Source organism: Odocoileus virginianus, chromosome 26 (assembly GCF_023699985.2).
Source record: "Odocoileus virginianus isolate 20LAN1187 ecotype Illinois chromosome 26, Ovbor_1.2, whole genome shotgun sequence".
Lineage (NCBI taxonomy): Eukaryota > Metazoa > Chordata > Mammalia > Artiodactyla > Cervidae > Odocoileus > Odocoileus virginianus.
The window spans coordinates 12,933,482-12,957,926 of NC_069699.1; the positions used below are offsets into that span (position 1 = coordinate 12,933,482).

At 49.6% G+C, this 24,445-nt stretch overlaps 1 protein-coding gene and 1 non-coding gene across 5 annotated transcripts in view; one reads left to right on the top strand and one right to left on the bottom strand.

Moving 5' to 3' along the window:
- GASK1A (golgi associated kinase 1A) overlaps positions 1–24,445 on the top strand; it is a 50,752-nt gene that overhangs the window by 4,978 nt on the left and 21,329 nt on the right. The window lies entirely within an intron of this gene.
- Positions 719–825, bottom strand: LOC139031338 (U6 spliceosomal RNA). Its single transcript, XR_011483812.1, has one exon. It is a non-coding gene; the product is annotated as a U6 spliceosomal RNA (small nuclear RNA).

Sequence of the window (24,445 nt, forward strand, 5' to 3'; positions counted from 1 at the left end):
CACACTGTTCTCCATAGTGGCTGTACTAGTTTGCATTCCCACCAACAGTGTAAGAGGGTTCCCTTTTCTCCACACCCTCTCCAGCATTTATTGCTTGTAGACTTTTGGATAGCAGCCATCCTGACTGGCGTGTAATGGTACCTCATTGTGGTTTTGATTTGCATTTCTCTGATAATGAGTGATGTTGAGCAACTTTTCATGTGTTTGTTAGCCATCTGTATGTCTTCTTTGGAGAAATGTCTGTTTAGTTCTTTGGCTTATTTTTTGATTGGGTCATTTATTTTTCTGGAATTGAGCTGCAGGAGTTGCTTGTATATTTTTGAGATTAATCCTTTGTCTGTTGCTTCATTTGCTATTATTTTCTCCCAATATGAGGGCTGTCTTTTCACCTTGGTTATAGTTTCCTTTGTTGTGCAAAAGCTTTTAAGTTTCATTAGGTCCCATTTATTTATTTTTGCTTTTATTTCCAATATTCTGGGAGGTGGGTCACAGAGGATCCTGCTGTGATTTATGTCAGAGAGTGTTTTGCCTATGTTCTCCTCTAGGAGTTTTATAGTTTCTGGTCTTATATTTAGATCTTTAATCCATTTTGAGTTTATCTTTGTGTATGGTGTTAGAAAGTGTTCTAGTTTCATTCTTTTATAAGTGGTTGACCAGTTTTCCCAGCACCACTTGTTAAAGAGGTTGTCTTTTTTCCATTGTATATCCTTGCCTCCTTAAAAATATGGAATGCTTCACGAATTTGTGTGTCATCCTTGTGGAGGGGCCATGCTAATCTTCTCTGTATCGTTCCAATTTTAGTATATGTGCTGCCAAAGCGAGCACGCAAGGCGAATTCTTAACAACTAGACTGCCAGGCAGTTCTCAATACCATGGTTCTGATAGTCATCTCCTTGCTTGTGGACTTCAGGTTGTTTCCACTTTGGGGTTGTTTTCGATGTCCTGGGGCCGGCTTCTGATCATCCATGGAAATGGGAATCAAGCAGTCGCACAGGAACAAATTGATTCAGACTCTTCATCAAGGATTTTACTGCAGCCACCCTCGAGGGCCTGGAGTGTGGGTGTGGGAGGACTTTCCTCTTGTCTGTCTTCACTCTACTATGAGCATGTCATCAGGCAGCCATGGGGAGAAGGGCATCCCAGGGAAGCCCACACACAGCTCACTTCTCCTTGGAAGCTCCTGTCCCTAGAGGTTAAGACCTGGGAGGGAATCTCTAGGTGAAAGGGCTAAGGCTGGAGAAGGGGTGTGACCCCTCCAGGTCTCCTCGTTCACCATATCCTTGAGGCCTCTAGCGCAGCTTGGAGTGGCGGGGTTGGGGGTTGGGAGGCACGTGGTTTGAAATCAGAAAGAGGTTTGTGCCAGACTAGGCTACTGTGTGGCTTTGAGTAAGCACTCCAATGCTTTGAACCTCAGGCCCCTCATCTATAAAATGGTCTTATACCTAGGGGTTGCTATGAGGAGCAAAGGAACCTCAGAGGTGAAATCCCGCGGTACCCCAAAGGTGCTATAAGAATGGGTATAAGGAGCCCACAAAAATAGATTTTCTTTTTGTCAGGACCTAAAACAATAAGAAAGTCATTGATGTATTTTATCTAATGCCGACTATTGGATAGGAGGTACTCCTGGGACTCTAAGTATGGGACAAGTGGAGACAGATTCTAACCTGTGATAGTCTTCTTGCTCCTTTTAGATCTCTCTTCTCACCAATACCCAGTCCCTGGGAGATGCCTGCCCTGTCTGTGTGCCCTGGGCCTCCTTGCTGAGCCTTGGTTGAGTGAGCAGGCAGCCCCATTCAGCTGCAGCCCCTGAGGTCTAAGATCTGGGCACCCTGGCAGATGACCCTGCAGGAGGTCTGGGTGAAGCCTTCAGGTTCTCAGGAGAAGCAGTTAAACCAGTTTTGGAATCAGAGCTGGGAATCAGGACTTCCAGCCCTTGCAGCCTGCGGCGAATTCGATACCCGCTCCTGTGGGCACCCGGCTCACAGAGCAGCTCCTGCTACATACAGAAACCAGGCTCTGCAGGGCTGGCCCGGGAAACAGGGTTTAAGCAATCCGCTGGCCCCAGCCAGGCCAAGCAGGAGTTGGTCCAAAAGCAGTGGGTTGGAAGGGATAGCATAGAGGTGGGGATAGGCCTCACGGGAAATGGCGTCCTTCTTGGGGTCAGGGGAGAGGGGGAGAAATGTGCCCCAGTTCCTCCTCAAAGATGCTGACAGTCCCCCAGAAGAGGCCTGGGGGCTAGCCCTTCCTCCCTGCCCAGGTGCTGATGTCGAAGCAGAGCGCTTTCCGTTTCCTTGAGGCCTGGGCGCCTGAGCCACCGGGGCTGTCTTTGCTTGGTTTAGTTTTCTGATGTGACTGCTAAAGTGTTTCCACCTGGGCTGCTTGGGGTGCAACCCCTGTGTCGTCTGGATGTGCCTACTACACAGGGCCACCTGGCCCGAGGTGAGGATGGAGCCAGGTTTGTGGGCGACCCTCAGGCTGCCTTCCCTGTATGCCCCCCACACCATGTGCAAATATTCTTGGAAGTGTCCTGGGGGCTCCACAAGTGCTTGCTGAGAGGGCCCAGAAGGGGCTGTGAGGCGGCAGCTGGGGAACGGCAGGGTGAAGGTAGGTCAGAGTGAGAGGCCAGGAGGGGAGGATGCGGAGGGTGGGGAAGCAGTAGGGGCCTCCGCTGGTCTCCAGGCCTGGAGTGGTTCTGAAAGAACTCGGGTCTCCAGGGCCAGGGCCTGGCTGTCACTCCCTGTGGCCATGGAATTCTCGAGGGAGGATTTTGTAGTGATGGAACGGTCATGTCCTGGTTGTGGTGGGTGGTGGTCCTATCCACATGCTAAGACTCATAGAACTGGATACAAAAGTTTTAGTTTTACTGAAAAAAATAATTTAAAAAATAATATAAAAGCAAGAAGAGGGAAAAGCAGTCTAGCAGAAGGAACAGCATGAGCAAAGCCCTAAGGGCAGAATTGAGCTGTCCAAGCTGGCCGGGAGGGAGTTGGAGGGAACCTTCTGGAAATGCACTGGAGGCAGAGCCTGGAAAGGGGGCACAGGTCCTCTCCCCAGCCAGAGGTGGGATTTGTGCTACCATCCTGAGAACAGAGGGGACAACGGGAAGGCTTTTGAGCTTGGATAGGTGGGATTGTGTTTGCATTTTAGAGAGCAGTTTCCCAGGGAGGGGAGACTGCAGGGGGCGGGTGGAGGAGCAGTCATGATCCCTGACCCTAGTGGACCAGAGGGAAGCGTGGCCAGAGGGAGCACGTGTGGGGGATATTCAGGTAGGAGAACCTCCAGCCCTTGGCAACCTGAGAGCAAGTCAAGAGCAACTTCCATTTCTTGCTCGGGCATCTGTGTACAGAGGCTTCTGTGCCTTGCTCCTCTTTCTTCATCATAAAGATAAGACCCCTTATCTTATGGGGTCTTTTGACCACCTGATGCGAAGAGCTGACTCATTGGAAAAGACCCTGATGCTGGGAAAGATCGAAGGCAAAAAGAGAGGAGGGGGTGCGCCTGGATGAGATGATGAGGTAGCATCACCGACTCAATGGGCGTGAATTTGAGCGTACTCTGAGAGAGAGTGGAGCACAGGGAAGCCTGGTGTGCTGCAGTCTGTGGGGTCACAAAAAGAGCTGGACACGCCAGTGACTGAATGGCAACAGTGGGGTCCTGGGACTTTCCTGGTGGTCCAGTGGCTAAGACTCTGAGCTCCCAATGCAAGGGGCTTGGGAAGGGAACTGGTCCTGGTCAGGGAACTAGGTCCCACATGGCTCAACTAAATGCCCTGCATGCTGCAATGAAGATCAAAGATCCCGAGTGCTGCAACTAAGACCTGGTGCAGCAAATAAATAGACACATTTTAAAAAAAGAACAATGGGGTCCTATAACTAGCCACCCTTAGGAGTAACATGATATAGAAGTAAGTTATTTAAAAATGATTCTAATCATTTTCAGTTCTATAAAACAGATCACTATGGTATATTCTTAGAGTCACAGTGAAGTGTTTGACATTTTTCCCTTAATCCTCTGAATTGGTTTTGCCGTTATAATCATAAAACTAGCAGAAATAATTGCAATAAAAATGAGTACAGTGTTACTCATGTAACACACATATAACACTCCAGCCACCTTACTTGCAACTCCCTGGCACCCTCTTGGCTAGTGCAGCCACCAGGGTCCTCTTCTTTGTGGCCCCCAGATCCTGCTGGGAGGTGGGCAGGGTGGCGGCCACTCCATCGCTCCTGGCCCAGCTGCCCCGCCTGCCACGGGCTCGGGCTCAGGCTTGGGTTTCTGCTAAGTGGCCGCAGGAAGGGGCTGAGTCCCATGCTGTTTACTCGCGGGCAGTTTTTGTTTGGCTTTCGAGGGCGTTTGCTTGCAGTGAGCAAACAACCTCTTCCAGAACCATCTGGAAAAATCACATCCTTCCATCTTGGCTTGGGCAGCAGGTTCATGGTTCCATGTTCAGGAGCCAATGGAGGGATTTTTCCAGAAATGCCATCAGTCAAAGAACTGGCCAAAGACAGCTGAGGGGGTTAGGACTAAAGGAGAGAAAAGGAGAGAAAAAAGATCAGTGTTAAGAGCTGGAGGTTTATGGATGCCAGATGAGGAGACGGGGGTTCAAAGACAAAAGGGACAGCCCCAGGGAGGTGCTTTCACCCCTGGGGACCCGCAGGAGCCCACAGGTGCCCCTCGAAGTCTGAGCAGGCCAGCCGGGGGACACGGGCCCGGGCTGTGCTGGGCACGGTGTTCCAAGCTGGGTTTCCGCAGCGTGCCCCTGCGGCAGGGCAGTGACGCTTCCCACCGGCCTGGCAGCTGAGGGCTGACGCCCCCGCCTCTCCGTGCTTCCCATGTCCCATGTCTGCCCGGTGCTCCTGCCGGGGGAGCTTTATCAGCAGAACAAACTTGGCTTGTCCGGCAGCTGCCTGGCTTCTGTGCAGACTGGTTTTGCAGCAGTGCTTTGAGGAGCCTTCCAATGGACTAGTAGGATTCTCAAGACTCTCCATCTCCTCGGTCTCAGTCTCCAAGTGTCCTGAAAGGAGAGGACCCATGTGTGTGCACTCCTCCATGCCAAGGTTCCTCATATACACAAGCCGGCGACTTACAGCTCCCGCAGAAACATCTATTAATGCAGCCTGGCTAGTTACCCAGTGGGGAATGTTGTCTGTGGTCATGTGCCCGTCTGGACTGTAGACTAAAGGCAGAGGCCATGCCCTTCTTTGTTCTGGCCACGATTTAAAACATAGCTCGAGCACTTTTAGATGCTTGGGGCCTCTTATCTGCGGTGGAAAGGGAAGACCTACCTGCAGTCAAACCTGTAACCTTAGAGGGTCAAAATTTCAAAAGTTACAGGGTTCACAACCCCCTTCATGCTTTCCTCCAAAGGAAATGAAGGGGCCTCGGCCCCAGGGGTCACGTGATGATGGGTTTCCAGCCAGGTAGAAAGGAGGGGGTGGGAAGGAGTGATGGACTCACGCTGTCCGAGGTGGGCTGAGGGCAGTGGGTCGCGCTCCCTGGGCTGTCTGGGCCCCATGGAGGTGGAGGCTGCGGCTGGTTTGCGGGCAGGAGGCTGGGATGGCCCGTGAATGGGCCTTTCGGATGTCCATCCCCGTGCAGGGAGGAGGGTGGGCGGGACACACAGGCCTCTTTCTCCAGCACAGAGCGGCTCTGTGGTCTGTGCACACAGAAGCTGTGTGTACCTGCGGGGGCCCCGGATCCCGGCTGGGGGGCTGGCCGCCGGCAGCGGTGGCCTCCCGGACAGACACCCGGCCACGCTCTGCAGGCCCCGAACAGGCCAGCTTGGCCAGCTCTGTCTCACCCGCTCCCCCTGCTCTCCCCACGGTTCCTGCTGCCCCAGAGATCTTCTTGCAGCTACAAAGATGTTATTGTATTCCTTCCTTTCAGAACAGCCTCCTGACACTCTAGTTAAAATCCCCTCATTTCCCTTTGGGGAGGGGGTAGGGATATCTGGGCAATGCCAGCCTGTTCGGTTGCTTCTCTGGGTGTCAGGAAAGGCTCCTGTTCACACTCACCCATTCCTTGTTCACACTCATCCATCCCCTGGGCTTAAACTGTAATTGTTACAGAGCCTGTACCAGCGCCTGGTATGAAAGCATGAAGGGTTCAGAGGTGAGTTCTAACCGGAACAGCTGAATTCAAACCCTGCTTACCACCTGGGGCAAGTCAGTGATCCTTTAACCTCCTTTAACCAGGTGGCTGAAGTAGCACTAATCTTTGGAGCTCTTCTTAAACTCTGCATCTGTATAGATGGTTGTGTGATCTGATCTTCAAATATGCCAAGAACCCCCTTTGTCTAAAAAATGTCTTTCCTCAGCTTCTACTCCAAGGTCATTAAAAAATAACCTTCAGTAAACTTCTAGTGAGTGCTGGCCTCTGTGCTGGCTGTGAGATCATTCACATTAAAACTGATAACAGCAAATGTTTGTGTTGGGCTTTGTAGCTCTCTTATCCATTACCATGTTGAATCTTCAATCCTTCAAGTGTTAAGGCAGCTATCATTGGATCCAGTTTAGAGAGTAGTAAATAGAGTAACTTAGAGATCAGTTCAGTTCAGTCACTCAGTCGTGTCTGACTCTTTGCGACCCCATGAACCGCAGCACGCCAGGCCTCCCTTGTCCATCACCAACTCCCGGAGTCCACCCAAACCCACGTCCATCGAGTCGATGATGCCATCCAGCCATCTCATCCTCCGTTGTCCCCTTCTCCTCCTGCCCTCAATCTTTCCCAGCATGAGGGTCTTTTCCAATGAGTCAGCTCTTCCCATCAGGTGGCCAAAGTATTGGAGTTTCAGCTTCAGCATCAGTCCTTCCAATGAACACCCAGGACTGATCTCCTTTAGGATGGACTGGTTGGATCTCCTTGCAGTCCAAGGGACTCTCAAGAGTCTTCTCCAACACCACAGTTCAAAAGCATCAATTCTTCAGTGCTCAGCTTTCTTCACAGTCCAACTCTCATATCCATACATGACCACTGGAAAAACCATAGCCTTGACTAAACAGACCTTTGTTGGCCAAGTAATGTCTCTGCTTTTTATTATGCTGTCTAGGTTGGTCATAACTTTCCTTCCAAGGAGTAAGCATCTTTTAATTTCATTGCTGTAATCACCATCTGCAGTGATTTTGGAGCCCACAAAAATAAAGTCAGCCACTGTTTCCACTGTTTCCCCATCTATCTGCCATGAAGTGATGGAACCGGATGCCATGATCTTAGTTTTCTGAATGTTGAGCTTTAAGCCAACTTCTTCACTCTTCTCTTTCACTTTCATCAAGAGGCTCTTTAGTTGTTCTTCACTTTCTGCCATAATAGTGGTGTCATCTGCATATCTGAGGTTATTGATATTTCTTCTGGCAATCTTGATTCCAGCTTGTGCTTCCTCCAGCCCAGGGTTTCTCATGATGTACTCTGCATATAAGTTAAATAAGCAGGTGACAATATACAGCCTTGATGTACTCCTTTTCCTATTTGGAACCAGCCTGTTGTTCCATGTCCAGTTCTAACTGTTGCTTCCTGACCTGCATACAAGTTTCTCAAGAGGCAGGTCAGGTGGTCTGGTATTCCCATCTCTTTCAGAATTTTCCACAGTTTATTGTGATCCACACAGTCAAAGGCTTTGGCATAGTCAATAAAGCAGAAATAGATGTTTTTCTGGAACTCTCTTGCTTTTTCGATGATCCATCAATTGTTGGCAATTTGATCTCTGGTTCCTCTGCCTTTTCTAAAACTAGCTTGAACATCTGGAAGTTCATGGTTCATGTATTGCTGAAGCCTGGCTTGGAGAATTTTAAGCATTACTTTACTAGATCAGCGATGCTCTAATTGCCAAGTCACACAGTTCATATGTTTGAAGGATGTTAAGGTGGGCCCTACAATGGACTTTAAGTTTGAGCAAACTCTGGGAGATACTGAAGGACAGGGAAGCCTGGCGCACTGCAGTCCATGGGGTCGCAGAGTCACACATGACTTAGCGACTGAGCAGCAACTCCAACCACAAATCTGAGTCTCTTTCCATTCGATCAACCTGAAAATTCTTACACTTAGTACATAGCTGTTTTATTTTGGTAGCATCTGTGGAAATTTTCTGTTACAAGTAAACATTCTTGGAAGTGAATTTCTTGTGTAGAGTGTCGCCTGGGGGTGTGGGTCCCAGGAGTGTCTTGTTTAGACTTGGGTGGTGGAGGGGAGGGAGGGAAGGGCTGAGGCTGGAAGTAGGAGCCCCGGACGTGGGCGAGAATGGATTCGGAGAGGGGAGTGAGAACGGCCGTGAGGCGATGAGGACAGGACACACAGGCGGCAGGGTGTGTTGGAGCTGGGGCTAGAGGGTGGGGAAGGCCAGCGCTGGGGGAGAAGCCCTGCCAGGGGGCGCCAGCTCAGAGGCCCATCTTGACCCTGTGCTTTGCTTGGGGCACCTCCAGAGCTTGCAGCAGACATCAGAGCAGCATCTCCATGAGGGGCTGAAGGAGTCCCCCTTTCTGGAAGCTTCTGAGGAGACTGCCCAGGACCGGAAACATGAGGGGCTCGCAGAGCATTCTCTTCTGTGATGAAAACAGACCTGCTCCTCTTCTCTGGCTCTGAGAGGGTCCCTGTGACACTGAGGGGTGCTTCCCCTCATCTCTCGTCCCGGGCGATGGCTTTCTCCCCGGTTAGGTAGTGAACCTCTGCAAGGCAGCAGCTCCCCAGAGCGCCCAGGGCAGCCCAAGCGTAGAGCTCAGCAAGTGGCCCCGGAGCTCAGTCCAGTGTGACTTTCTGAGAAGATGGACATGTTCTACTCTGCGCCTTCCACCTTGGTGGCCACCCCGGGTGACGGCTGAGCAATTGAAACGGAGTGAGTGCAACCCAGGAATGGAAATGTTAAATTTTAAAGAGTTTAAATGTAAACAGCCACCGGTGGTTCGTGGCTCTCGTGTTGGACAGTGCCGATCTGGCCCAGGAAGTATAAACGGAAGTGCCGATGGCGCCCGGGCTCGTGGTGTAAGGGAAAGAAGTGGGCTGGGTGTAATGAAGACAATACCCATCTACGTTTTGTTTTCTCCGGTTGTATTGAGCTGTGCTCAGGGAAATGTTTATATTCTTGGAAAAACAACAAAGCAAGCGAGACTCCAAAGGCAACCGTTCTTCCTTCTCTTGGGAGACACATTAAGGCACGGTGGAGCCTGTAGTGGACGGCAGAGCATATCATTGAGAGGGAGCCGTCCTCCGCTCCAGCCATTTGAGAGCATGGGCCCAGGTTGTGGCTCAAACTTTTCCCTTTTCATAGGAGGCTGGAAATCTGGATTTTTATAGGAAATATCCTGGTTTTTAAACATTGGCTCAAATTTATTTAAAACCTCTTAGGCCAAACAAAACACATGTATAGGCCAGATTCAGCCCAAGGATCCCGGTTTATGAACTCTCCTCCAGGCCTGATTCTGGAGAAATCCATACGACCTGCTGTGACCGGGATGGATTTAAGGCAGAGTCAGGTGGATTTTCCCCTCGGTGGCCCCAACTGGCTCAGTCCCCCTGTTGCCGCGAGCTCGGTTGGAATTGGGGGGAAGTGTGTATGTAGGACACAGACCTGCCCCCTTCTCCCACTCTTCTCTGGGGCCGTGTCCCTAGCCTCTGAGCAGCCAGAGAGTAGAAATCTCTGGAAGGCCGGAACAGAATGGCCCAGAGAAAAACTTGCTTTCATTTTTCAGCCTCAATCCCCACTCCCAGGCATGAGAGCAAAACTGTATGGCCGTTAATATCAAGGCAGCCAGAGAAAATTTCCGACAAATGACAGGGTCTCAAAAATTCCATCTGGTCTGCGGTGTTCCCACACTAGTGCTCTTGTGAGCTGGAACAAAATGGTAATTCAGTCACGGGTGTGGAGAAGGCTCCTGGGGCAGCCGGCAGGGCTGGAAAAGCCCCAACATATAATCAACGTAGAGATTGGAGCAGAGCAACCAGCAGCAGGGAGGGAGGGATAAAGGACACGTCGTTTAGCCCCTTGGGAGCAGATCAGGCAAGCATGTGTTCTCCATGCAGGTGCTGGGAACCCTGCCATGGAGGTAACCCCGTGGGTCCTGCTAGAAAAGTCTGATCAGTCATGCATGTGTGCATGCTCAGTTGTTTCAGGCATGTCTGACTCTTTGCAAGCCCATGGACAGTAGCCCGCCAGGCTCCTCTGTCCATGGGATTCTCCAGGCAAGAATACTGGAGTGGATTGCCATGCCCTCCTCCAGGGGATCTTCCCGACCCAGGGATCGAAACCACGTCTCTTATGTCTCCTGCACTGGCATGCGGGCTCTTTACCACTAGCGCCACCTGAGAAGCCCCATGATTAGTTATGAGTGATTATATTTCAGCTTCTATTTTGCATGTTTTCACACAATGTTTTCATACAACTCTCACAGCACTTAGTGGAGTGATCTTATTTTTTTAAATGACAAGTCACATTCTTTTCCCCACCAGAACGTCACCATTGCTCTTGATGTTTCACTCCTGCCTGGAGCAGGGCTTGGCTCAGGAATATCTGCTCAATGCAGTAATGGATGGTCCACCCTCTGAGAGGGGTGCCATTCGTGTTGCCATGGGACAGATGTGGAAGTGGAGGCCTGAGTTCACACAGCCAGGATGCAGCGGAGCTGGGATCCACATTCTCACAGCCTGGCTCTGAACCGGCGTGTCATCCAGGGGGTGGTGGTGGTGAGCCTGGGGAGCTGCTGCCTTGCTCTGGGCAAGAGTCGGTAGCCTCATCTACAAGTCCCTGTATTTCCATTCTATTTCACATGTCAGATGTTGGAAGGTTTAACTTTTTGCATCTTTTTGTAACATTTTTTGGTAACATTCTTCTGTATCATTCCCAGATGGAGGAATAAGTACAGTTCAGGGTCTTGCAGTGGGGGAGCAGGAGGGGCGGGGGGAGGGCAGAATGCAAGCAAGAATTAATACTTTGTAAACTGTTCTTCCTACACTCCTTATTTGAGAGTGATGATCCCAAGAGATGAACTGTATAACCATCCAACAAATGGCTGAGATTACAGACAATTTAATTTTAGATGTATCAGAGGTAGAATGGGGGCATAAGGCCGTTGAAGACTAATTTCTCCTCCTTGCTAGTTTTGCCTTGTAAAGTCTTGCCCGGGACATACCTCCTTAACTAAAATTTACACTTTCTTGCACATGGGGGAAATCACATTCTTTCAGACTCTGAGGCACCATCATGCATTGGTGAGGGACCCAGCAGATGCCTGTCCCGCAGAGAGATGGAGTTGAGCCACTTCCCTGCCTAGGAACGCCCTCTCCTTGGCTCCTCTTCGCTTTCCCCACCCCTGCCCTCCCTGTGTGTCCACCAGATACACTTCCCAGGCGCCCCAGTGTTGGGAATACCCAGCACCGCATCTTTGCCGTGGCAGAACTCTTAACAGGGCTCTGGCCCTGGGGGCTCGCCCAGAAAGCCTGCCTGCCTGCCTGGGACAGGCACCGTCTGAAGTTCCATGTCAGGGCGCAGAGGAGAGGCACATAGCCCTTCTGGCTGGCTCCTTCTCTCGATGTAACCTGGTGATCCCTGGTCCAGAATAAGGGATCATTTTGGGTGGAGCTCAATGCAAACAGCATGTGGTCACATCCAGCCTGAAAAGGGCTTGGCCGGTCAGAGCGGAGGAAAAGGGGCCGATGTTAGGAAACAGGAGTCTGTGCTGAGTGAGCTCCCAGAGCCCTTAGCAAGTGTGCAGAAGGGGCTGCGGCGTTTGCTTCTTTGTGCATGAATGGAAAGCTGCGGATGGGGGAGGCGCCGGTTGACTTTATCCCTTCTAAGGAGGAGAGCTGGGATTCAAAGTGGGGTTGGGGGCCATGGCTCCTGACTTCCAGGAACACCTGATTTTGCCAGGAGTTTCAGTGAGGAGTTAGGGAGGTGACATAGGTAATGGTGAAGGTGGGGACAGGTGGGGCCCTGGGGTTGTAATGAGAAGGCTGGCACTGGGGGCATCTGGGGCGATGCTACTCTTTAAAACTTACGTGACCAGTGAGAGGGCAGCCACGCTTGCTTTGGAGAAAGAACCTCTGCAGGCCAGGGAGGCCTCCTGCAAGCGGGATCGTCAGCTCACTTCCTTGTCTTATCCTGCAGGCTTCCTCCTCTCCTCAGACACCCTTCTCCCACCTGAGGCTGTGTCCCCTCCAGGCCCCCAGCTGCCCTTGAGGCAGCTCCCTGACCTTTTTCAAGGTCACACATCACACCCTCCTCTCCTTTCTGGATTCTTCTGATTACCAGAAACTGGGCTTCCCAGGTGGCGCTAGTGGTAAAGAACCCAACTGCCAATGCAGGAGATATAAGAGACGAAGGTTCAACTTCTAGGTCAGGAAGATCCCCTGGAGGAGGAAATGGCAACCCCCTCCAGTATTCTTGCCTGGAGAATCCCATGGACAGAGGAGCCTGGAGGGCTGCAGTCCATGGGGTCTCACAGAGTCGAACTGAGTCTCACTGAGTGCGCAGATACACACACAACGTGGAAATTCTGCTGATTAGAAGTCTGGTTAATTATCACTAGTTCTTCCAAATGCTAATGGAGCTAGGTGGGTCTGCGCTCAGACTGTCTCCCAGAATCCCCCTGTGAGATGGTCCAGGTGATTCTCAAGACCAGTGGTCTCAGAGGCTGGGTGTGCTACAGGAATTTCCCAACTCTTTGGTTTTATTTGCTGGAAACTAAAGACTTCGCCTCTGCTCTAAGGGTGGAGAAAAATGGATGTGTATAAATTTTTTTCTTAAGGGATTTTCAAAGGTAATTTTGATCTAGACTTCATCTTTGCCTGATTTGCTCCATCAGAATCTCACTCCCTCGTCAGTCAGAACCCCATCGCACTTCAGTTTTTATGCATGACTTTGTGTCTGTGTTGACAGTCACGTTGGTCCAAGTGAACACTTGCTGAGGAGTAAACCGTCCTGGAACACTGCATGTCTGTAACTGCGTTTATTTCACCCTCGCAATCGATGGATGGTGTGACTGGGTTGTTGTTGTTCAGTCGCTCAGTTGTGTCAGACTCTTTGCAACCCCATGGACTGCAGCACTCGAGGCCTTCCTGTCCCTCACTGTCTCCGGGAGTTTGCCCAAGTTCATGTCCACCGAGTTGGTGATGCCATCCAACCATCTCATCCTCTGCCACCCTCTTCTCCTTTTGCCTTCAGCTGTTCCCAGCATCGGGGTCTTTTCCAATGAGTATGACTGGGTATAAAATTCTAAACCAGAATATATATATATATATAAAATCTAAACCAGAATGTAAATTTCTTAGCCATAAACAATTTTCTGTCAAATTTTGAAGGATTTATTCAATTGTGTTCCAATATTGCAGTAATGAGACCAGAGCCATTCTGATTTGTTGATGACTTTTGACTACTTGTAGAAAACCTGCTTTGTTTTTTTTTCTTTCGTTCTGGGAACTTTGGGGGTATTTCCCCCAGTGTTCTGAAATTTTGCAAGGATGTGTCTTGGTTTGTCTTCCCCTGGTTTCCCAGTAGCTGAGCGTGAGGCAGAAGGCTTTTGTGTGCTGTGTCGTTGGAGACGAGTGCCATCTCAGTGAAGACACAGGGAAGCAGGGGGCAGTGTTATGAGGATCCATTACTGATTAAGCTGGCTGCTCCTAGTGAAGTGAAAGTTGCTCAGTTGTGTCTGACTCTTTGCAAGCCCATGGACTGTTACCCGCCAGGCTCCTCTGTCCACGGAATTCTCCAGGCAAGAGTACTGGAGTGGGTTGCCATTTTCTTCCCCAGGGGATCTTTCCGATCCAAGGATTCAACCCAGGTCTCCTGCATTGCAGGCAAATTCTTTACCATTTGAGCCACCAGTGAAACCCAAGTGCTGCGAAGTACAGTTGATTGCAGGATCTTGTAGACCGACCAAGACGCTGCACAAACTGAATTCAGGACCGCTTGAATTTATCCGCTGGATTCAGTCTCCCAGTGATCGAAGTTGGCTCCACTTGACCTGAGTTTGCCCTGTATTTCCAGGTTGTGTACTCCTGGGTACCACACGCCTGCTAGTCCTGGGGCCTGGGTGGGGGGGCCCGTGAATGACATAGCACCTGTGGTTAGGCTGTCAGGATGTACCTATTGGTGGCTTAGAGAGCCTCATGTAACCCCTGCTGTGGAAGCTTCCGCTTTTAATGCCTGCAGCCACAAACTGTCTCCATGACCTCAGGGAAAGGCCAGGCCATCACTAGGGCGGATCCATCCAAATGCGAAGAAGTGTCTGTGTCTGGGCGGGGAGGGAATTGCCAACAAGTGAGTTCACTACAATAGGAGTCCTGCTTTCAGCCATTTTCTTGGCTACTTGGATGAGGCCACTGCCACTCACTCACCTGTTTTCTAACTTCCTGAATTTTACCTAATCAATGCCTCTGGTCCAGTTCTCTTTATCCTTATCAGTTTGTCCCTTAAAGATAAGAGCCAGCCCCCACCTCAGTTACCCAACATCAGACAGAAAGCCCAGCTTAACTCACCTCTGAAAGCCTTGGCTTTTGAAAGCAGAAGCTTTTTAGTCTCTCTTGGGCAGGAAGAGGCCAGGTTTACTTGCTTGCTTGGAGAATGGTGGTGGAGACAGAAGCAACTCTTGTTCTCTGAGGCTTCTATAGTGGCAGGGACAGAAGTCTGGTTCACACACTGATGTAGTCAGCTGGACCCGGGTTTGAATCCCACCTCTGCCACTTAGCGATGAAGCTGTGAGGATGCGACCTGAACGCCCTGGGCCTCAGTTTCCTTGATGCCTGGCGTGAACAGTGATGCCTTCCCTACAGGGAGGTTGCTGGGAGTAGACGAACTGTCATGAGTAAGATAGCTGGCATGGACCAGGTACAGGAGGTGATCCATCATGTTGGCTACATACAACATCATGGAGCTTCCTGGAGGGAGGGCCTCCGTGCCTCCAAGACGGTTCCATCCCTGCCGCAGGCTTGGCTGCCCAGCTCCTCCCTTGTCCTCTTGAGCCCCAGGCCACCTGCTGGGATGGACTCTATGCCCCGTGGTTGTCGGGAAATGTCCCATGATACCCCCACTCCCCCCGCCAAGGCAAGGCCCCTTTATTTCCTATTCAACACACAGACTGCCCGTCTGATAAACTTGCTAAAGGCAAAATTAAAGATTTACTTTTTCTATTTCAGAGTCCAAGGGTTTGTTGTTGTTTAGTTGTTAAGGCATGTTTGGCTCTTTTGTGACCCCATGGAGCTGTAACCCATGAGGCTCCTCTGTCCATGGGATTTCCCAGGCAAGAATACTGGAGTGGGTTGCCATGCCCTCCTCAGGGGGATCTTCCTGACCCAGAGGTCAAACCCGCATCTCCTGCATTACAGGCAGATTCTTTAGCTGAGAAGCCTGATCCCAAGGGTAGCTTTGTCGTAGCCCTCCCGAGGACCAGTCTCCAAGGCATTTTAGGCTGAGCCCCGCTCTCCTCATGGCAAGCATCTCTCGAGTAGTGTTCAACTGTCTGCAGGGCTTCACAGCCAGTGCGCAGAAGTCTCACTGGGCCTGCAGAACCAGAGCCAGAGGCTGCTCTTTGGTCACTTGAGCAAGTGGTGGCTCCAAGGAGGCATCAGTTCCCGAGACTTCCTCACGCTCCTTCCTCTCAACCAACTGTGCGTTACCAGTCATCAGAGTGCTATGACCCAACCATTACCGGCTGTGCACAGACAGAGAGAGTGAGGTAAAGGATAATAACCTAAAGAAGGTGCTTGAGACGCAAAGTGCTGCAGGGATTTAATAATCCTGGGGTTAAATAACAGTGCTGAGTACTTACGATCAAAATGCATGCAATGCCCTGTTTTTAGCACTTTATTAAAATTCACTGAATCGTCACCACAGCTCTTTGGGGTTGTACCCATTGTCATACCCATTTTTCAGGTGAGGAAACTGACGTTATGTAACACACTCATTAGTGGTGGAGCCAGTGTTTGGACCAGGAGAGTCCAGCTCCTCCAGGGTGCCCTTCAGGACTCTGCCTTTCTTTGCTAAGTACTCACTGAGGGAGAAGGAAGCCTATCGTCTGTGCTTCACCTGGGATCAGGTTCCCAGCTCATGTAATGAAGAGACAGATCCAGGAATTCCTCAGATCTTCTAAAGCCTTTTCCTGGAATTGGCTTCCCCATGTCATCTGGGAGCATCAGGAATGCTTTTGGATTAGCACCGAGGGCCTTAGCTGATCCTTCCGTCCTGTGTCCCCATATTCCCAGGTCTGGCTCCTGTGTGCTGGGAAAGCACTTTGGATTCCGAAAGAGTTGGTGTGCCACCTGGCGCAAATGACCAAGTCTTTCTGAACCTCAATTTTCATCTGTAAAACGGCCGTGGTGAGAATTCCTCCTTCCTTTCCAGGGTTGTGAGAATGTCTGGAAACAGCATCCTTCTCGCCATGTAGTGAAAGACACGACACAAGTGTGAGACGTGTGATGTGGTGGAGTCCTTGGGGGTGACAGCTGGCTGTTCCTTGGCTTTTTGTCCTCTGACTGTGCCCCTCAGGTTTAGGGAGATAGATGCCCTGGATGTAGGCAAGGCCAGTTCTGTGGAAGAATCTGGGGTGGCCAAAACTGGTTCAGGGCAAATAATTGTATTATTTGCACAGTGAGACAGTGAGTTGTTTAAGGACAGAGCCAAGGCTTCTTCACGTTCACATCCCTGTTTCCTGGCCCAGTACCTGGCCTGTAGGGGTGGTCAGAATAAAAGGCTAAGATTGTGATGTAGCAGGTTTTGTCTAGGGAGCAGCACTTTTCCATACCTCAGCCCTACACAGTCCCTCTGGAGGAAGTTGCCTGCCTCGTGCCCTAGGTGCCTTGAAGCCCCACACTGGCGCCCTGAGGGTCTCAGAAGAGCCTGACAGCCCCTGGCTCTCCCTGCATCCTCTGCTTCACGGTGCTCTAACATCGTGTTGGTTTCCAGGCAGGCGGTTGTAGGTAACTGGCCATTTTGATCAGTGTGAGGTGATACCTCATTACAGTTTTCATTTGCATTTCTCTAATGCTAATAAGCAGTGTTGAGCATCTTTTCATGTACTTTTTAGCCATCTGTATATCTTCTTTCCTGGAGGGGAGCCCAGCAACCCACTCCAGTACTCTTGCCTGGAGAATTCCATGGACACAGAGCCTGGAAGGCTACAGTCCATAACATCACTTAGAGTCGGACACAACTGAAACGACTTAGCACAGCACATGTCTTCTTTGGAGAAATGTCTGTTTAGATCTTCTGCTCATTTTTTGATTTTTTTTTTTTTTTTTGGTATTGAGCTGTATGAGATGTTTGTGTATTTTGAAGGTTAATCTCTTATCAGTTGTGTCAAATGTGAATTTTTTTCTCCCATTCTGTAGGTTGTCTTTTCATTTTATTTATGGTTTCCTTTGCTATACAAAGCTTTTAAGCTTAATTAGGTCCCATTTGTTTATTTTTGGTTTTGTTTCCATTACTCTAGGAGAGGGACCCAAAAAAGATATTGCTACAATTTGTGTCAAAGAGTGTCCAGTCTGTGTTTTCCTCTAAGAGTTTTATAGTTTCTGGTCTTACGTTTAGGTCTTTAATCGATTTTGAGTTCATTTTTATGTATGGTGTTAGGTGTTCTAGTTTCATTCTTTTACATGTAACTGTTCAGTTTTTCCAGCACCACTTATTGAAGAGACTGTCTTTTCTCTATTGCATATTCTTGCCTCTTTTGTCATAGATTAATTGACCATAGATGTGTGGGTTTATTTCTGGGATTTCTGTGCATTTCCATAGATCTGTATTTCTGTTTTTGTGCTGGTACCATATGGTTTTGATTACTGTCGCTTTGTAGTATAGTCTGAAGTCAGGAAGTCTGTCAATCTTAATTTCTGTAGTTTCAAATTATCATGTTAGTACATACTTTGTGAGATGCTGAGTGTGCCTGGTACATGGTATATGCTTGGTAAGTGGCTATGGTTAATAAAGTCTGCTATATTCACTTCTCAAGTCAGATATGTTCAATTTCCTGGCTACAGTCTTCAGAATGCTTGAGCTGAAAGGAACTCTAGCACCATTTTCTTTTGGAAGGGGCAGGAGAACCACCTGCGTGGTTCTGAGATCAAGCCCTAGACCTAATTTGAAGATAACAGATTATTAGAAACCCGCTTCTGATGTTACCTCTCAAATATGCCCAGATTGGAGTGGGTCAAATGGTGGCATTTTCTAACTGATATTATTCTATTTATTAAAATAGGACATGATACACAAGAAAGTTATTTTCATTTTGAAAGAAAAATAAATATAGCCTGAAAGCACTTCATTTCCCCTCAATTTAGCCAGTGCAAAAAGGCTGCCACCTAGTATTAACCTCACTCACGCCTCATCTTACACTTGAGCTGACCAGTCCCGAAGAGCTAAGCCTTTGAGAGCAGGGCCCTTCCCAGAGGTCCCGTGCGGTCCTCTGGAATCAGGACTGGGGCAGGGGCTGTGGATGGCAGCCCCCTTCCGGGGTGACCCGGCTTCTAGGTCACTGGCTGTGGAGCCAGTCGGCCTGGGTTCACCTCATGACGCTGCTGTCTGTGAGTGTTGGATCCCCTCAATTCTCTGTGCCTTGTTTTCCTCACTGTAAAATGGGATAATAATCCTCATACCTACCTCATAAGACTGGCATACAGATTAAATGAGTTAATAGAAGTAAAGTTCTCCAAATAGTCCCAGGCTCATAGTGAACACTGAATAAATGTTAGTTATCATTCCTTTGGGTTTTCCCGCACCTGGAGATTGGCCAGGCCAGAAATTACAGGGGCAGAAGTCCTTTCTTATCTTGAAGTTGCTGACGTGGAGGGAAAATCACAGCTTGCAAAGGAGCTGAGCAAGGGGCCTGGCGGGGTGGTGGCTTAGGAGCTAGGCAGCCTGGGGTCCTGCCCATAGTGGAACGAATGCTTCCAGCCTCCATGGCCCAGAGATCCCCTGGGAGACGGCCGCTGTGTGCCTGGAGGGTCCAGTGAGCCCTGCCTGTCTCCTTTGCCCCAGTCTTGTGCCTGCCCAGCTCTCCTTCCTGGGGTTAGATTCTGAGTTCAGCCAAGGGAAGCAGAATTTGAGCAGGTCCAGCCCGCAGTGTTACTCACAGCATCAACATGTGGTTTTAATCCAGCCCTCTGAAAATATGCTTATGTATTCCCTCTCACCCCAGCCATGGTTTTGTTATGAAAATCATTTGGCTGATCTTTAAAAAATGGAACAGAAATTCCACATTGCAAAATCTCTGCCAGCCTCAGCCAGAGTCTGAGTCGCGGTGAACCAGCGATCAGCTAGTGGGGGATGTGTAGTAGAGGGCAGAAGGCGGGGGACACGACAGAGGGGGTTGTCACTCCTTTGGTGGCGACTAAACCAGAGCCAACTCTGATTTTTATCCATCCCCTCCCCGCATACACGTACATCACGTGGCTTCTCTCCACCCCTTCTCCCACCCAGGACACCTCCACCAAGAAGGACTGTACAAGTGCTTTGCGATTCTGTCTGCTGTGATGGGGAGAGGACCACGCGGTCTCTATATTCTCCCCACTGGCCCTGCCCTGCATGTTATGCCATCCGCCACGGCAGTTCAGCACCAGACCAGGTTTCTGTCATCTTTTTTTGACATCTGAGAGTTGAGAAAAGATGGCTCTGCCTCCGTCCCTGCCAGCTGGTTCCTGTGACAGCCCTGGGATGTCAGGGTTCACAGCAGGACATTCTGGGAGGTGGTCTGGGGACGGGATAAGCAGGGCCCCAAAGTGAGGCCAAGTCCTGGCGAGTTTTCCCAAAGTAGAAGGGCATTTCTTTCTCTGTGGCCCTTTATAAAGGAGAAAGAGTCTCCTGCTGGTGGTTTCAGTACAAACTGTAATACAGTCCTTTTCCCCAAATGTTCTGGTTTCTCAAACTGTGTCTGTGCAAAGGCCACCAATGTTGGAATTTTTCCCGAAAGTTCTCAACAGGCCTCTCCAGTTTTCCTTTGACTGAAGGGGTCCTCCAGGCTATCTGCCCATGTCATGGGGGGAAACTGGTCATGGGACGTGTCTATGACCAGGCTGCACCGTCATCATCGTCAGAGCCGGCCAGGCCTCGGTAGTGACATCACTGCGCCCTTACTAGTCAAGGGGAGGGCGCTGTGCTTGATTCCTAAACCACTTTACTGCTTTCTGACCAAAGGCACACACTGAGCCCAAAAGAAGTCACCCAAGGATCTGAACGCGTTAGGGCTCGCTGTGATCACGCTGCATGGCAAACAGCCCACAGTCGCGCTGGTTCCCAACAGTGTACACCCTTATCGTGGCTCCAGGGCTGTGGGTTCACTGGGCCCCGTGGGTTTGGCTGGGTTGGTCCAGGCTGGGCGCTGGGCTCAGGTCTGCTCCGGCGCCTCGCCTGGGACCTGCTCCTTTCGCGGTGGAGCTCGAGTCTGCAGGGTTGCTAACACCACACAAGCACAGGTGAAGCCACCAGCAGGACGTGGCCTGTGTTTTGTCCACCTGCGTTCCACTGGCAGAAGCAAGTCGCACAACCAAGGTCAAAGACAGTGGGGAAGTATGTCCCACCTTCAGAGAAGCCGTGGCAGGATGAGGAGGAAGAATAGGGAACAAATGATTCCATCTATGATGCCGTCTTTCACTTCATGCTGAAGAGTCGTCTCACCACTGCATGGAGGCGATGATGGGGAGTTTGGTGCTGGCTCCTGTCTCCAGCTCAGCACAGCTCCTCGGGGGCTGGGCCCTTCACTACTCTCCTGGATCCCTTTCCTACTGTTGTTGTTTAGTCACTAAGTCGTGTCTGACTCTTCTGTGACCCCGTGGACTGTACTCTGACCATGGGGTTTCCTAGGCAAGAACACGGGAGTGGGTTGTCATTTCCTACTCCAGGGGATCTTCCCAATCCAGGGATTGAATCCACATCTCTGGCATCTTCTGCATTGGCAGATGGATTCTTTACCACTGAGCCACCAGGGAAGCCCCCTTACAGTTGTTAGGGAACCCCAAATCTCAGTCGTTTCCTTTTAGCCTTCGCGCATGTGTCCTTCCTAGCTCCCACCCTTTCTCTCCTCAGCTCTCCACACACTTTAAAGCCAAGTGATTCCTTCCTGTCCTATCCTGGGTTATCTCTGGATGAAGCCTCTGTAGGGCGAGACCTTTCTCAGTGCCCAGGTGGCCTTCTCCTAGCTTATACTTGTGGCTTTATGATGAAGAGTTTCTCTTTCTGTCTCTATCTTGAGCTGTGCTCCCAAATGTCCCCATTACAATATGCCAAACTCCAGGAAGGAGTGGTGCTGGGTATTTTTCAGATCCCTTAAAAATAGAGGGAGTTCAGAAAGCAGGGACAGAAACCCCGATCCCACCATGTAAACGTACCAAACCATGTAGTGGGTCCTTTCTATATTTTGACTCATTTCTTTTCCTCATGTCAATCTGTGTAAAGAGGTATTATCTCATTCTCCCCCATTTTATGACAGAGGAAATAGGGCAGAGTGGTTGTGTATCCTACCCATTATAACACAGCCCAGAAGGTCCACAAGCTGATCTAGAACTCAAATGTGTCTTCCCCAAAGCTTTTCTACCCCCCTCTTTTCTCCGCCCCTCTTCCTCTGCAGCTGTGAGTGGGTGTGGCTGCTGGGGAAACGGGCATCTTCTCTGAGGAATCGGGGGCAGTCTTTGTGAAAGGGTGGGAGGTGGGATTTGAGGAGGGAGGAGATGCAGAGCAACTGTAGAACCATCTTTCCCTCCTGCTGCCAGCATCACGAGCGCGTCTCCCATCATGTGTTAGACGGGGGGGGGGGGGGGGGGGGGTGCAGATTCCGCTGGCACATGTGCAGAAGTGGGGGCGGTTAGTTTCCACCAGCTAACTTTCTAGGACATGAAGCATCATTCCCTTTACTCCTTTCTCTGATGTGCTCTGTATTATTCAGCTGAATATTTCTCCTCAGTGGCTGTTTTTACAGTTTGATCAAAGCAGGTATTTTTTTCCCCCAAAGCTTTACCTGGGTGGCCCTGTAGGGTACATCTGCTCACAGTCATTTTGAACCTTTCTCTCTGCACAACTGCACAATTGCCAACTTTCCCCAGGTTGTCCGAGGCCAAGTGAGGCCTAGAGAAGGATCAAAACAGCCTGTCTTCTTGAAACATTTTTAAAAGATGATTTTTGTTTCCCTAGTGGCATCCAGAACTTTGAGAATCTAGACTATGAATCCAACTTGAAAACCTGTTTTTTTCTTTTCAGAAGGGAGAAAAAGAAACCCAAACAGACTTCTTTGTCCATGGCCACTCCTACTTTTAATTAAAAATGCTGTTGTTCTGGCCAGCCTGTGATTCTGGGCAAGTGAGCATTCTGGACTTTTCAGTTTTCTCCTCTGTAAAATAGGAATTGAGTCATTCTCATTTCCCTACGTTGTTTTAAGGATTAAAGGAGAGAATAACTCATATTCAACTGAAAAGTTAACATCAGTAATGGGACCTGCAGTTGGTTGAATTTGGGGATGTGGAGCCCATGATGATGGAGGGCCAGCTGCATTATTTGAGGTTTTCACAGTGCTTCTCTATGCATGTGTTACACATGTATGTTCAGTCGCTTCAGTCATGTCCAAATCTTTTGCGACCCCCAGGCTCTGCTGTCCATGGAATTTTCCAGGCCAGAATACTGGAGTTGGGTTGCCATTTCTTCCTCCAGGGAATCTTCCCAACCCAGGGATCTAACCCACCTCTCCTGCAGCTCCTGCATTGGCAGGTGGATTCTTTACCACTGGGCCACCTGGGAAGCATATTACACATATGTGTGTTCTTTAAGTAGTAATAAAAGCCATGTTAAAACATATCTAATAAATATGGACAATTTAGACTCTCACTTCAAAAGGATCATCTGCTAAAGAAAGGCATCTTAAAATGCAAATCAAAACCACAATGAGGTACCGTTACACGCCAGTCAGGATGGCTGCTATCTAAAAGTCTACAAGCAAGAAATGCTGGAGAGGGTGTGGAGAAAAGGGAACTCTCTTACACTGTTGGTGGGAATGCAAACTAGTACAGCCACTGTGGAGAACAGTGTGGAGATTCCTTAAAAAACTGGAAATAGAACTGCCATATGACCCAGAAATCCCACTCCTGGGCATACATATGAGGAAACTAGATCTGAGAGAGACATGTGTACCCCAATGTTCATCGCAGTACTGTTTATAATTGCCAGGACATAGAAGCACCCTAGATTCCCATCAGCAGACGAATGGATAAGGAAGCTATGGTGCATATACACAATGGAATATTACTTAGCCATTAAAAAGAATTCATTTGAATCAGTTCTAATGAGATGGATGAAACTGGAGCCCATTATACAGAGTGAAGTAAGCCAGAGAGATAAAGACCAATATAGTATACTAACACATATATATAGAATTTAAAAAGATCTAACGATAATCCTATATGCAAAACAGAAAAAGAGACACAGATGTACAGAACAGACTTTTGGACTCTGTGGGAGAAGGCGAGGGTGGGATGTTCAGAGAGAACAGCATTGAAACAAGTATACCATCAAGGGTGAAACAGGTCACCAGCCCAGGTTGGATGCATGGGACAAGTGCTCAGGGCTGGTGCACTGGGAAGACCCAGAGGGATCAGATCGGGAGGGAGACAGGAGGGGGGATCGGGATGGGGAACACATGTAAATCCATGGCTGATTCATGTCAAGGTATGGCAAAAACCACTACAATATTGTAAAGTAATTAGCCTCCAACTAATAAAAATAAATGAAAAAAAACTTAATCAGTTAAAAAAAAAAAAGAAAGGCATCTTAGAAGGAGAAAAGGACCATCTGTTTTCTAGAATAGAGGCTCAATTCCTCGGGGCATATCCTGTGGCCATGTATAGAATGCCACTCAGAATTGTCTCTCTGAAGGATGGAGGCTGGGTGTTTACCCACTGACTTTAGCGTTAAAAAAATCTATTTATTTTTGGCTGTGCTGGGTCTTTGTTGCTGCCCAGGCTCTCTCTAGCTGTGGTCCGTGGGCTTCTCATTGTGGTAGCTTCTCTTGTTGAGGAGCACAGGCTCTAGGGTGCACGGGCTTCAGTAATTGTGGTTCCCAGCTCTAGAGCCCAGGCTGAATAGCTGTGGTGCATTAGTTGGTGGTGCATTAGCAACTATTAGGCTTAGTTGCTCCACAGCATGTGGGATCTTCCTGGACCAGGGGTTGAACCAGTCTCCTGCAGTGGCAGGCGGATTCTTTATCACTGAGCCACCAGGGAAGCCCTACCCATTGACTTTTGTCCCCTGTTGGTTGAGGGTTGTCCCCAAAGGTGTTAATTTCCTCTGTGCCTCCCTGATAGTGGGCAAGAAAGCAGGGAATGATTCTGGGGCTTGAGGTGGGAAGCTGGCAATGTGCAGGGGGACTGCCCACTGTGAGGGCAGCTGGCATCAGCCGAGGGTCCAGGGGAACATAACATAGGGCACAAAAGCATCTTCCATAGAGAGGAGGCCCCTGGAGCCCCAGATAGGAAAGATCTCCAGAATTGGAGGAGCCCT